Consider the following 13,606-nt stretch of genomic DNA (forward strand, 5'->3'; position numbering starts at 1 on the left):
GGGCCCCGCGCACTGAGCCGCGCCAGGGTGGCTCAGCAGCATCACCGGGGAGATACTGCGCACCGCCTTGGCTCCCTCCCCATGCAGTGTTTTTAACACCCACACCTGCTTGAATTTATTTCTGCCCCCTCCCCCCCCCCCCATTTTTTACAGGCGGGAGGGGATTTGTTACCCCAGAGGGTCCCGTACGTGCCGCTGCCTGCTGGGCTCAGAGCAAAATTGCCGAATCCCCACTGCCCCACCCCCCGGCACAGCCTGGCAGAAGCCCCCCCCCCCACCCCGGGATGTGGTTATGGGGTGAGATCCGGCCATCAGGACAACGGGGGCTGCACCGCGCCCCTGCTCTGGTCCCAGAGGTGAAAGCGTCTGCAGAGGGAAACTAAGCAGAGGTGGAGACCCTCGAGGATCAGGCCCCGGAGCTGGTGCACCCATCTCCCGGGAGAGGATGCAACTTCAGAGAGCATCTTCTCTCCCCCTTTCCCTCCCTCCTTCTCTCAGCACTTACCCTGCCAGAAGCAAATGCAACCTGACAGGACTCGGCTACTCCACTGAAATATTTATATGCTCCTGCATGGAAGTGCGGCAGTGGGAGCACAAATGTCCAGGGACCATCACAAACCCCCGATCAGGGGTCCAGGCAGCCCCATCTCAGCCTGGGGTCATCCCAGCCAGAAGCCTGTTGTCCCACTGAGCCCCCCAACACCCGTTTGAAGATGCCCACCCCCAAACCACCGCAGTGGGGGCTGGACCAGCATTTACTTCACTTGGGTTTTCCTCTCCCCTTTCTCAGCCAAACCGATAGAGACAGGGTGTGTTATTTAGGTAGGGGACATCCCAGGTCCTTTCTTTAATGATGGCATGTTTGCTCCCCGAAGCCATTTCCTCCCTAGGGAGGAAACCAGGACAGCTTTGGTGCTGCAGAAGGAGCTGGCTCATGTCTCCTCCCATGCAGGTGCTGGTCCTGGGGAAGATGGCAAGACCACAGCAGACATGTCTGCAGGCTCCCCATGCCCACCATGTACCTCCTGGGGCAGGGCACAGCCCTTGGTGCGACGTGTTTCTCCAGCCCCTGATTGCCAGGACAGTGGCATGGTTGGGTCCCTTCCTTACGTGCAGCAAGACCTGGGCATTGGAGAAGCCCTGGGGTGATGCTGTGCACCCTGGGGCACTGGTGGTGTCAGCCTGATCGGTGCCACCTGGGACACCCAGCCACCCACCCCAGTGTGCATCCCTTGGGAAAGTCATGCTGCTACTACCAGCCTCAGTCACTGGCCCCACTCCCCCCAACCTGGGATAGCACCCACGGGTGCAAGGGGAAGGCTGGCAGATGCATTTGTGCAGAGGGCAGGATGCTTGCAGCACAGGGCACCCCTGCCTCCCATCAGATGGCTCACATGGGGGAGCAACCCCCAGGCCCAAGGGCTGGCATCCACCAGCGCCTGGCTGCTGAGGCTCAGGGCTGGGGCTTGACTTCAGCACAAAGGATGGGGCTGGGGCTGGGGCTGGGGCAGGGGCTCAGGCAGGGGCTGGAGCAGGGGCAGGCACTACGGCACGGCAGGGGCTGGAGCCGGAGCAGGGACTGGGTAGAGTCAAGGGCAGGAGCTGGGGCAGGGGCTGGGGCAGGAGCTGGGGCAGGGGCTGGGGCTGTGGCAGTGGTAGAGCAGGTTTAGGGGCAGGATCAGGGGCAGGGGCCGGGCAGGGCCAGTGTCAAGGTCTGGTGCTGGGGAGGGGATGGGCTTGAGTGGGGTCTGGGGTAGGAGCATGGGCTTGAGCAGGGGCAGGGGCAGGGACTGGGGCTGGAGAACGGGCAGCGGTTGGGGCAGAGAGATGGGAAGGTCAGGGGCTGGGGCTTGGGTGGGGGAGGGGCAGTGCCAAGTGCAGGGTGAGGGGTACAGGCAGGGGCAAGGCAGGAACACGAGCTAGGACTGGTCAGGGGCAGGAACAAGGGCTGAGGCAGGGGCTGGAGCAGTAACTGAGGCGTGATCAGGAGCAGGGAAGGCGCAGGAGCTGGGACTGGGCAGGGATAGGAGAGGGGTTTGGTTAGGAGCTGGAGCAGGGGCTGGGTCAAGAACGGGCTTGGGCAGGATCTGGGAGCTGGCAGGGGCTGGGGCAGGCAAGCAGGGACTGCCGTAGGGTAAAGGAAGGAGTTGGGATAGGGGCAGGGGCAGCACCAGGAGCTTGGGCAGGACCAGGGGCAGGGCGCGGGGGGGCCGGGTAGGGCTGCGGGGCGGGGGGGAGCCGTGCAGGGCGAACCGTCTCGTCTCCGGCTGCCGCCTCCGTCGGAGCTCGCCCCGCCGCGCCCTCCCGGCCCCCAACTCCGCCGCTTCTCTCCTCCTGCCCGATCCCTCCCCGCTCTGCACAGCCCCTCCGTCCGTCCGTCCGGGGGCAGGTAGGGGGTTTTGCCTTCCCTGGGGCTTTGTTTTCGGGGGGGTGTGGGGGGGTGTGGTCCGGGACGGAGCCGCCAGTGCCGGAGGGGGAACCCCGCACGGGACAGCCTCACGCTGCCCTCCCCCTGCTCCGGCCGGGTCTCCTTGGGGCGAGGTGGGTAGGGTCCCCCGCGGGGGGACCCGGGTGGGGGATCGTGACGGGTGGCGGCGGGGAGGGGAGCACAGCCTCTGCAATTAGGAGGCTGGCTCCTGGTGTGGCATGACTCCAGGAATCAGCCTAGGAGCAGGAGGTGAGTACCCTCCAAACCCAGGGGTGGCTTCACAGAGCGGTGGGTCACCCGTGTCCCCATCCGAGGGGCTCCTCCTCATGCCCTTCCACTTCCCTGGGTGTTTGTCTCTGCGAGGCTGCTAAGAGTTTTCCACTCCAGCCCAGGATGCTGCCTGGCTCGGCAAGGGCTGGCCGCTGCTGAAACAAGCCCCAAAGCATTGTCCCCGTGCCCCTGGCCCACATGCAAGAGTCCCCAAGGGAGATGGCTTGCCAAGCCGCCCGCCCACTACCGCACTGGGACGGGTGATGGCAGGGATGCTGCACAGGCAAGCCCTGGCCACTGGCTTTCCAGTGGTTCTGGCTTTCAGGTGTGAGCATCCTGTGGGGTCCCGCTGCTGTCGGTCTGGTGGTCATTTCTCAGCCCTAGTTCTGGGTGTGCCAGTCACCAAGCACCCACCAAGCAGCTAATCAGCGCACCCAGCCAGGGCAGATGCAGCTCCAGCATCAGTGCTTGGGGAGGAAGGGCACCCAGGCCTTGTTTCTGGAGCACATGCCTCTGAGCTTCAGCCACAGTTGGGCAAATCATCTCCTGGGAGCCCATTTCCCCAGCTGGGACCAATCTGTCCTTCCTCCAGAATCAGGCTGGTTCATCAGCACATGCTCTGAAGAAGCACAGGCTGGCCTGCACTGGGGTTTCTCCCTCTGGATCTGGGTTCAGAGGGGTAAGTTTATTTGGGTATTGCTCCCAGGGCAGTGGGCAGCATTTTTTGCCCAGCTCCTCCCGCCAAATCCCCCCGGGGTCTGGGTGAGGCCTTGCTGACCTGTCCTGGGGAGTGGGGGGCCCATGCCACCCTCCCTGCAGCAGCCCAGACCTGTGCAGCCGCCTCTGGCAGCCGCTGCGCTGCAGAGTGTCCCCACCCCAGTGCAGATGCTGCATGGCCCCTGGGAAGGGTGCAGAGCCCCGCACCACAGGGCGTCCTTCCCCAGCTTGTAGCACAGTGAGCCCCAGGGCAGAAGGGGGAGCTTATGACCAAGATGCCCCAGGGGCTCCCACGGCGCTGGGGCTGTGGGATGAACCCGGGTGCTGCAGCGACACAGCACAGTGCAGGTGACCCAGGCTTTCCCGGCCTGCAGCCGTGGACAGTGCACACTCTCTCTTCATACTTGTGAGAGGAGAGAGTGTCTGTGCCTCCCAAGGGATGCCGTAGCAAGGGACTGGCTGGTCCTGGTGGGAGATGCACAGGACACTGCTGTGTGCTAGGGTCTGAGGGGTGCTGGGAGGTACACAGGGATTCCTGAGGGTGGAGGGGATGTATAGCAGCACCTAGTGCTGACCAGCTCCGGCTGCAAGCAAGTGGTCTGAGGATGGCAAGTCTCATGGGAGGTGAAGAAGGCAAACAAAATCTCTTTGACCTATTCCATGCTTTCTAGAAGCATTTCCATAGTGCCCTCTGGGAGGATGCAAGAAGGAAACCCCTGTCTGAGCTTGCTTTAAATGAGAGTCGAGGAGGTGTAGCTCTGTCGTGAAGTTCAGAGCTGGCCCATGCAGGTGCCGAAATCACTGCCAGACACTGCTGGGGTAGGTTGAGCAATGCTCAGCCCCTGTGCTGCCTGAGCCCCAGGTTCATGGGGCTGTGGCGGGAGGCTCCAGCCCAGGTTAGTGGGTACAAATATAATCCATGTCTCCTCTCCCTTCTCTTTTCAATGGCCCAGGAGAGCATGGCTTTGTTTCAGGGTAGGAGCTGGCTCCAACCCACCTGGTCAGCATGCCCGCACAGCGGGGCTGGGGTGCTGCAGCCACCCCTGCATGTGTGATGTCTCTTCCACGGGGCAGAGCCTGGGGAAGGGGAACAAATGTCCTAGACCCTCCCCCGCCTCTGGCTGCTGCAGGGCTGCCTGCAGTGCCCTGCTCCAGCCCTGAGGGAAGGGGGCATGGTTCAGGCAGCTGCTGGCCATGCTAATGGCAACATTCCCCCTGGGCCTCTGTGCTCTGCCAGAAGCTCTGCTTCTTCACCCTGCTAATTGGGGAGGTGAATTAATGGCGCTAAGATGCGGCCAGCATCTCAGGCGGTGCCTGCCGGCTGTCCTTCCCCACACAGAGGCTGCAGGGATGCTGTAGACATGTGCCAGGCTGGGGGGACAGCACTTGTATCCCCAGGGTGAACCCTTCACTCCCAGACCTGGGTCAGTGATATCTGGGGCAGGGATGGGGGCATCCTTCATCTTCCTGCCCTGTCCTGGCACAGTGATGCAGAAATAGATCCACTTTTCATCAGGTTGGCAGGCAAGCTGGATGCTAGCTCCTCTCTGACTGCCTGTGGGGAACATACAAGGAAGAAAAACTCTCTTTAACAGTGGAAATCCCTCCTTTGGGTATCCCCAAAGGGCTGTTTTCTCTTCAGGAGGGAATACATTTTCCAGCAGGTAGGTTCCCCCCATTTTGGGGAAAGCCCATCAAGACTTGGCACAGTGGTTGATGGGGAGCCCTTTACAGGAGCTACAGACAGTTGGTGACTTCCTAAATGAAGCAAGCACTCAGGAGTGCAAAAACTCCAAAATGGCAAATGAAGCACTTTGAATTTTCCACCTTATTTTTTTGGTTGCTGCTTCTCTTTGCTGCACTCCAAACTCTGGTCTGAGATGCAGAAGAGAACTGCCATTCCCAGCTCCCTTTGGTCCAGCAGCAGCCCATTACCAGGGTCTTGCAGCATGTACCCCCGTGGCCTTGCCAGGGGAGCGTTGGTATCGTGTCCAGCAGCCTGGTGGGTGCACATGATGGGGAAACCCAGGGTCAACCAGAGGAGGAGGGAAAGGGTCCACGTGCAAGGGCAACCAGCCAACATCTCTCAGGAAGGGGTTAATCCTGGAGCTCCGGATCTGGTATCCTAATGCTGCCTGCTTTGGGTAAAAGCTTTCTTGGCTTGGTTTCAAGGGCAGTGGCTGGAGGATGACTCATGCATCTCTGCCACCAAGGAGTAAACCTTGTCCAGACTTCCCAGTGCAAGGTGATGGTCTACTGAAAATCCAAGTGCCCTGGAGGGCCTCAGTGTGCTGGCCCAAGGTCTGGGAAAAACTGCTTCCCAGCAGTGCTAGGACTGGCTTGTCCTTAGGGAATTGGGGGGACACCCATGGGTGCGGGGTGATGCTGAAGCGCTTGTGCAGGTATCTCCCAGACGGGGACCTGCTGTGATGGGTGTGGGGTGAGTGACCAGCATAGCATGTCCATGCTTGGCTCAGGGTGGGAAGGGAGCCAGGTCTTTTTTTAAAAGCCACTAAATGATAATAACTTAAGCAACGTATTTGGAAACATAAGTGGCGTGCTGCTTCAAGGTGGCAAATGCTCTCCTTATTCCTGACATTAGCGGCTGAGCTGCTGCTCATGGAGGGGTTTCTCAACCACAAAGTGAGGCTTTGCTCTGTGCATGGTTTGGAGCTCCCCCAGGCGTGTTCGTAGTGAACATTGCATGAACACAGGACTCGTGGAAACAGTGAACCACAGCCATCATGGGGCTGGGGGTGCTGCAGGCGATCTCTGCCTTGAAACCTTGAAACCCTGAAGCCTTGAAACCTTCCCCCTTATGCAAACACCATGACGTAGGCTCTGCCCCCCAGGTCCCCCCATGACATGGTTGCGACATCTTTGCTCCATCACCCTTGCGAGGATTTTGGGGGGTTGCTGCTGGGCAGCCAAGTGCCTTGCATTGCATTGGGGCGTGTTGTTTGGAGGATGCTTTCACCCTGGCACAGCCTGACTCTTATCCCTTTTGTCCACAGGGCAAGAGCCACCTGGCTGGCTGCACCGTCACCTTCCCAACGCTGCCAGATGTGCCTCCCAGTCGTGCTGTGCAGGGGACCAGCCCCAGGGGTAAGGCAGCAGGAATGGCCTGCTGTAGGTCCAGGGCTTCCCAGGGGACTCCAGGCATGATGGCAGCATGTCCCTCCCTGCCACAGCTCACGCTGGCAGGTAGCAAGGCCAGGCCAGAACGTCTCTGCTGCCAAGGAGTGATGTGTGGCCACTCCATCCCCTAGGTGATGTTAGGATGATCTATGTTGAGGTCCCCACTACCCATTTTGCTTCTGAAATGATAAAAATAAGGACTTTCAGTGATGGCAGTGGGTGAGGGCATCCTGGTTTCAGTCCCTGAAGCGAACATCTCCTCCCTTTCCTGTGGGAAAGCCCACAGGAGAGCTCCTCCCAATGTGCAAGTAAAAAATGGAGGGCTCGGAAGAAGTTTTGAGGTCTCAGTGTGAAATTATTTCATGCCAAGCAGCATAATCCATCTCTGGAGTGACCCTGCTCGGGGCAGGAGCTGGTCCAGAGACCTGCAGAGATGCTCACAGCCTGACTTGCTCTGTGCCTCTGGCCTTCCTTCAAATATGCAAAAAATTTAACTATTTAAAGGCTTTTATTTGACTGATAACATGAAGGCAATGTTTTGGGGAGCTGTAGAGAGGACACTCTAGAGTATCTGTGACATGAAGCCCTTCCATGTAATGGTGTGACTCCATGGGGCAGATGAGCCTCTCTGCTGTGTCTGCCTGCAGCCACTCCGTGAAACATACCTTGGGAATCCTGGGGAGCTGCAAAGCCCAAATCCAGTGGGCAAAATCCATATGTTTCTGCCATCTAATAGCTTTGGGGGAGATTATTCTGATCTGGCTATGTTGGGTGCTTTGTGCCAGGGGAGTAGGATGCCTTGTGGATCCCAGGGTGGGCTCCCTGAGCTTGTGCAGGGTGAGGGATCTTGCAGGACACACAAGGCTATGATGAGGAGGACGGTGAGTGCATGGTGAGGTGCAGAGAAGTAGCCCTGTAGCATCACCAGGGTTTTAGTGTCTGATGAAAAATCTACCTAGGGGGACCTCTTCAGGCACCTCACTGGTCTGGACACCTCTGTGACTCAGTTTCCCCATCTGGAAAATGTGTTACCCTTCCAGGGGATTTTGGACACCAGTGCAAGGCAAGGGATATATGAGTGAGGGACCTGAAGTTGCCTGTTTTTACTGCACAGCTTGGGTGGCTGTGCTCCCCAGGGACACACATGGATAGTTCACCCTTTATCTCCCAGGACTTTTGCTTGCATATGGCCTCTGTGCCGGGGGTCTGGCTCCCCAGGCAAGCGGCAGAAGTGATGCTGTACCACGCTGATGTGTGTTTCACCTCAGCCAGGGCTTTGCAGGGCTCTGCCCACCATTTATGCTCCTCCGTCAGAGGACCAGGGTGCAAACTGTGCCCAGATGCCACATGTCCCAGCCTGTACGGCCTCTGTCCTTGCCCTGGGTTGCAGCCTCCTCCTTTCAAGTGTTTATGAGAGCTAACGTGCCTGTCATCAACAGCTCTCCCTGTTGCAGCTGTGTAGAAAAAACAGAGTTTTGTGAGTAGAGCTGACAATATCAGGCGAGACGTTTCTCTCTTGCAAGCACGCAGGAGTAGTTTTGCCAGCCCTTAAGCAAGGGAGGAGGGATAAAGAAAGGATGGAAGGAAAAAAAAAACAACCCAAAAGAATGGAGGATGGCACCAAATTTGCTGATCTCCTCACTCTTGGTTGCTTCCAGAGCAGGAAGAAAATGAGTGGGAGGCTGCTTGAAAATGGCCCCTGGAACAGGACCAGGCTGTGAGACCCTGGGGGTCTCCTTGGGCTGACCTCTGCTCCATGTTTTTTTGGACAGAAACACCCTTCTGAACGGCATAGGGTGGACCTTGCCATGGGTGATGTCCTAGGGAGCTGCTGGTGCCATCTGCTGCTGGGGCTTGGCTCCAGCTCAAGTGCTTTGATGTCAGCACGTTACATCACTCCTAATCCATTTAGTGATGTCTAGGTTCTGGAGAGAGCATGTTTCGCTCTTCAGATCCCATCCTGAGGATCTAAACTAGCCTACTCCAATGGTGGATGGTCCGTCTCATCCCGGTGGTTGCTCCTAAGGCTTCCGAAGCCCACCAAGAACTTCTCATGTGCAGTGATGCCTTGGCCCTTTGTGGCCAGGGTGCACTCTGGAAGTTTTAAAAGCTCACCAGATGTGGTTTTCCCCAAGGAGACACCAGCTGCTTTTTCTACCTTTGTAGGGCACTTATGGCATAGCTTGCTGTGACCTAAATGAAATATCTGCTTGTTCCAAAACCAGGTCTCCATCAGGTAACCAAGCACCTGGCACTGCCTCCTCTGCCCTCAAGGATGCTGGGGTCCCTCTGGGCATGCTGGCTGCTGCTGGCATTTGCTGGAAGAGGGAGGAAAAGGTGAAATGCCAAGCTTCCCCCCGCCTTGCCAACTCATTTGTCCTTTAGGAGATTAGTCCCCTTCCCTAGCTTATGGAGGGATTTGCAGCCGCTCCATCTGCTTGAGCCCAGAAGGTCAGCGGGTGCTGGGGAGGAGCGGCTGGAGCCCAACCGCTGTCCCTGCTCCCAGGCATTCTGGGCAAAGCCACCCTTGAGTCTGCACCCTGGGTCGGGCATTTCTGGCTGTATCTGTTGGAAAGGAGCAAAAAAGCCTGGAGCTACATGGGTGAAAATCCTGCTTGCAACGTGGTTTAGACCCAAGGGCATTTGCCAATGAAGCTGATGAAAACTGTGCAGAGCAATGGCAAGTTTTTTAAGCTGTTTGTTGGCTGGTAGAAAGCCTTGAGGATGCTCAAGGACCTCCCCTTCCACCCAGGATGGTCCCAAGATGATGATTGTCCAGTAAAACCCCCTTGGCCTTTGGGAAAGCAGATGTGTGGGTGGGGAGGAAAGCACCTTGATGAACCCACAACGTGCCTGTTGGGGCTTTGGGGGTAAATGGGAAGAGGTTTGCTAGCTCACAAGTGCTTTTAGAGCCAGATTTTCCAGAGGGGAAAACTGGGAGGTCACAGGGACGGTACGGGGCTCTCCCCTTTCCCGCTCTGTCGCTCCCGTCTCATCACCAGGTGCTGTTTGAAGGTGGTGGGTAACAAAGAGGCTGGAGATAACTTAAGGAAGAGCTGATGACAAGTGGGCTTACAGACACTGGATTTATAGGGACTGACTGAACTAGGTTTGTGGAAGTGGTGGTGAGTCTGCCTGGTGATGCCGGGGGCTGGGGCTTTGCTGACTGCCATCCTGCTCCCAGGCTGTGGGACTGTGGGACATGGGAGCCTTTGCCCATGCCCAGATCTCAGCCAAAAGCAGGTCTGGCATGCTGCTGGGTCCAGGAATGTACTCTCCCCATGCTGCTGCCTTTTCGGCAGGCATGGGGCCGTGTGGAACCCCAACGGACCCCCCAGGAGCATCTCTGGGAGGAGCCATTGCTAAAGCCTGCCCTTTAAGGCTGATGCATTCTGGTGGGACAGCTCTCAGAAAGCACCGGTTTCCTCTTCTAACGTGGCAGATAATCACATAGAGAGGAGCTCTGGGCAGCAGAGATAAGATGCTGAGATGCCAGCACCATCCCCATCCCACTCACCCACAGCTGCAGAGCCTATGGGGGGACTGGTTTCGGCCCCCGTCTCCTTTCTCCTTCCCTTGCTTTTTGCCAGGAATACCAGTGGAGGCTGCCAGGTGTCAGCTTGGAAATCTTTTAACTTTACCTTGTCTCCCCAAATGGACAATGTCTCCGCTTATTAGGTACCCGCCCAGGGGGCAGATGTCAGCTCCGCTCATGGCTTTTCTCAGCTCATCTCTGCCGAGACTCTTGACGGCTTCAGAGCGCTCAGGTCCCATCACATCATGCTGGTTCCTGCCTGCAGGGCTGCCCGCTGTGCCTGCCCAGTGGCTGTGCTGTCCCAGTGGCAGCTCACCTACTGCCCCCCACCTTGGGCTCACCACCTCCCCTCTTGAGGAGTGGGGTTTTGAAAAATTTTGTTAAAAGGCTGGAAAGTAATGGACATTGGTGGCACATGCATGGCATGTGTGCTTGTGTGTGTGCAGAACTGGAATTGGTTTTCCTTGGCCGGGCAGCGCCTGGGAGGAGAAGCCATCGCTAAAGCCTACCCTTTGAGGCTGATGCGTTCCGACAGCCTGTTCACTGGGACATTAAAATCATTGCCTCTGTCTGCGTATAACACCCAGTAAGGCGGATGATGGGAACACAGGTCAGGGGAGGATCGTTCTCTCCCCTATGCAGTGAACGTCTGCACTGAAAACCCCAAGCAGCAGAACAAAGCAGATCCCAGCAGCATGGGGGCTGCTGCACCCAGACTGGATGTGAGCAGGGTCTCCTTCAACACAAAGGGGGCCGGCAGCCTGGAGGAGCAGTGCAGATGGAGCTGTCTTGCTGAGGTTTCCACTATAAGGTGTACTATAGCTGGGGGATTTGGTGAACATCCCCATACCGCAATACAAAAAGGATGTGGACAGGCTGTAAGGAGTCCAGAGAAGGGCCACCAAGATGATTGAAGGACTGGGAAGCCTGCCATACGAGGATAGGCTGGGAGAGCTGGGTTTGTTCAGCCTTGAGAAAAGGAGGCTTAGAGGGGATCTCACGACCATGTATCAGTACTTAAGGGGTAGCTACAAAGAAGATGGAGACTCCCTTTTTACAAGGAGTCACATGGAGAGGACAAGGAGGAATGGACACAAGTTGCTCTTGGGGAGATTCCGGTTGGACACCAGAGGACAATTTTTCACAGTGAGGACAGTCAAGCATTCGAATAATCTCCCCAGGGAAGTGGTTGACTCGGCCATGTTGGACACCTTCAAGAGTCGTCTGGACAGGGTGCTGGGCCATCTTGTCTAGGCTGTGCTTTTCCTAGAAAGTTGGACTAGATGATCCCCAAGGTCCCTTCCAACCTGTGATTCTGTGATCCCAATCCCATCCCATCCGGTGCACCCCTCACCAGCTGCACAGCATGTTTTCCCAAAGAGCTTGAGTTTCCCCTGGAGCGTTGCAGCAAAGCGAGAGGACATCTGCAAGCTATTCATGCTCTCTGCAAACCTTGGACCCCACACAGGCACCCCCGTACTCCCAACCCCAAACACAGGGCCAATCAAGATGCCCTATGGGCACAAACAGCCAAGTAATCGCAGGTACTGAAGTCAGCTTGGCTGGTTGAGTTTGCAGTACAGGCAGGCTGGGTTTTGGATCAGGCTTTTTTTTTGGGGGGGTGGGCGAGTGGGGTGGGTGGGTAGGTACGGTGATATGTAGTAGGGGGTATCGGAGGATCTGCTGGTATTTGGGATGGTGGGATGGGGCAGCATGCCAGGGTCCTGAGGAAGCTGCTTCTGCATCTCCATCCTAGCATAGGTACAGAGGTGGGGAGACTCTGGGCAAGGCTGCTGAAAATCTGTTTTTGCCTGAGCAAGCTTTATTCTGAGGGACCCTTAAAAATGATTCCCAGTGTGATCTGCTGGGTTGGGCTAGGGAACAGGGCAGCGTGTGAGCTGGGGTGCTCTGGCCACCCACCGAGGCAGTGCCAGGGTCAGCCCCTGTGCCTAGGTGATGCTTTGGATGCCTGCAGATGACCTCAAGAGCAGTGCTTGCCAGCTTGCTCAGCCTAAGTGAAAGTGGAGGAGTCACAGCCTCATGGGACCAGGCGCAGGACCTGCTCATGTGTGGAAGTACCTGTCAGCTCCCCTCCGAGGCTGGGCATGAGCAGGGAGCCACACACAGTTCATTCACCTTTTCATCCTATTGATGCCACATGGTCAAACCCTCTTCAGAGGACATTTGGCCACATCTCCATGATTCCTCCTTACCCACTCAAGAAGAAATGTTGTGAAATTTTGAGCCCACTGGAACAGGGTGGCCAAGTCCTCCAGCATGCATGGGTGGTGTCAAGCTGAGGGTGCTGCTAAGCCTCTGGGGAGTGCTGTCCTGTATGGGGTCCATGCTGCTCAGGATGCTTGGTGCCTCTCCGGGGTGAGTTAAGGATGTTGAAACGTCATAGTCTACAAAGGTTAACTTTTGTGGGGACTGGCCACCTCAGTGCATTGGAATTCATTGCATCCTCAGGTGCTTTTATCTGGGAGCAACAGGTGTGATTTTGCAGGGATCTGGACACCTCTGCCACTCTGCTGTTCACAAATGACTCCTTCAGCATCCTGGGTGATCCCTTGTGAACATTGCTGACCAAATTTGCTAATGAGACCTAGCCCATGAGAGCTACTGGGCGAGCTGGCTGTGCAGGGATGGAGCCATGCTCTCCACTGCCATGGATCAGGAGATAGAAAGCTTTTGACGTGATAAGCTTGCTGGTGTCTTTCTCGCAGCACCAATACTTGTTTCACTGGAGAGGAGCAACCAGAAAAAAATAATTGACTCCTCTGCTTGTACTGCCAGAGCAGACACAAGGTGCAGGGGCTTTAGCCATGCTGGAGAGAGGATTTGGGAGATGATGGTGAGGGTGATAGCCTACCAGCAGACCAAAAAGTTGCTTGTCAATAAGTTTGTGATGCTGCCTTTTAAGACAGCTCCTGATTGCCTTGCATTGGTTACTGATGAGCAAGACTCCACTGTTGTGTGGTGTGAGGACACAGGCAGCAGCCACAGCCAATGTCTCTTTGGCTGTGGTGGTGCTGCCGGATGGCTGCATCTGGCAGAGGTCTTCTGGAAACAGCCCTAAGGGAGGTGTTGGGGGATGCTTAGAGCAGCTGTGGTCAAGATGTGCTTTGCAGTGCTGATGTTTCTGCTTGGAGGCAGCTTTGGATTACTTGAGGTGCATTCATACCCATGCTGGAACCGAGGTTTGTCCCCTGCATTACACCAGTTCTCTGAGAAATGCAGGCACATCAGTACCTGGAGGTGACCTGCACCTTAATCACAGAAAACATAGGTTAGGTGGCTAGACAAGCGTGTGGTTTGACTGACCTGCTCCTGTGCATCTCAGGGGGCTGCAAGACATAGAAATAGCAGTTTTTGAGACTGGCTTACAATTCTACCTGAACCAAACATTTAGAGCATAAAGCTGTGCTGCAAGCAGAAGTTTCTGTGCGTGGGTGTGCGCATGGTGCACAGTGCAATACCGTGGGGTCGTGTGGAGCATGTTAGTGTAAGGGTGGAAG

General features: G+C 56.7%; 1 protein-coding gene across 1 annotated transcript in view; it reads left to right on the forward strand.

Annotated features, from left to right (window-relative positions):
• Positions 1 to 2,098: 2,098 nt before the first annotated feature.
• PCBP3 (poly(rC) binding protein 3) overlaps positions 2,099 to 13,606 on the forward strand; it is a 65,002-nt gene continuing 53,494 nt past the window's right edge. The window contains exons 1-2 of the mRNA XM_075094195.1: positions 2,099 to 2,389; positions 6,430 to 6,520. The gene's annotated coding sequence lies outside the window, so the exon portion shown is untranslated. The remainder of the gene's footprint in view (positions 2,390 to 6,429; positions 6,521 to 13,606) is intronic.

The sequence above is a fragment of the Phalacrocorax aristotelis genome, chromosome 5, assembly GCF_949628215.1.
Source record: "Phalacrocorax aristotelis chromosome 5, bGulAri2.1, whole genome shotgun sequence".
In the NCBI taxonomy this organism is placed as follows: domain Eukaryota; kingdom Metazoa; phylum Chordata; class Aves; order Suliformes; family Phalacrocoracidae; genus Phalacrocorax; species Phalacrocorax aristotelis.